We start from the raw sequence: 361 nt of genomic DNA, 5'->3' as shown, positions 1-361 counted from the left end.
TATCCCTCACGATGTAAATAAATATGATTAATTAATAAAGGGTTATATAATATTATTTATGGAAAATTTTCAGCTAAAATTTTTGCCTCTATGCTATTATAGACCCTATTTTTTGCCTCAACCAAAAAGATTTAAAAAAACCCTAATTCTCTCTCCATCGCCTCCTCCTTCATTACATCGTTTTCCTTGGTGGATACCGGTGGAGTGCTTCACACTGAGGAGCAGCTGCTAAAGATCTCCGTTCATCGTTTTTGGATCGCCATTAAAGACCTCCATCTTTCCATTAACGTAAAGCTTCTTAAGGTAAACATACTGAACTACGAATTAAATATTATTTTTTTCGCATGGATCCTGCGGAGGG

This window comes from Apium graveolens, chromosome 3 (assembly GCF_009905375.1).
Source record: "Apium graveolens cultivar Ventura chromosome 3, ASM990537v1, whole genome shotgun sequence".
Lineage (NCBI taxonomy): Eukaryota > Viridiplantae > Streptophyta > Magnoliopsida > Apiales > Apiaceae > Apium > Apium graveolens.
This window is presented reverse-complemented; position numbering follows the sequence as displayed.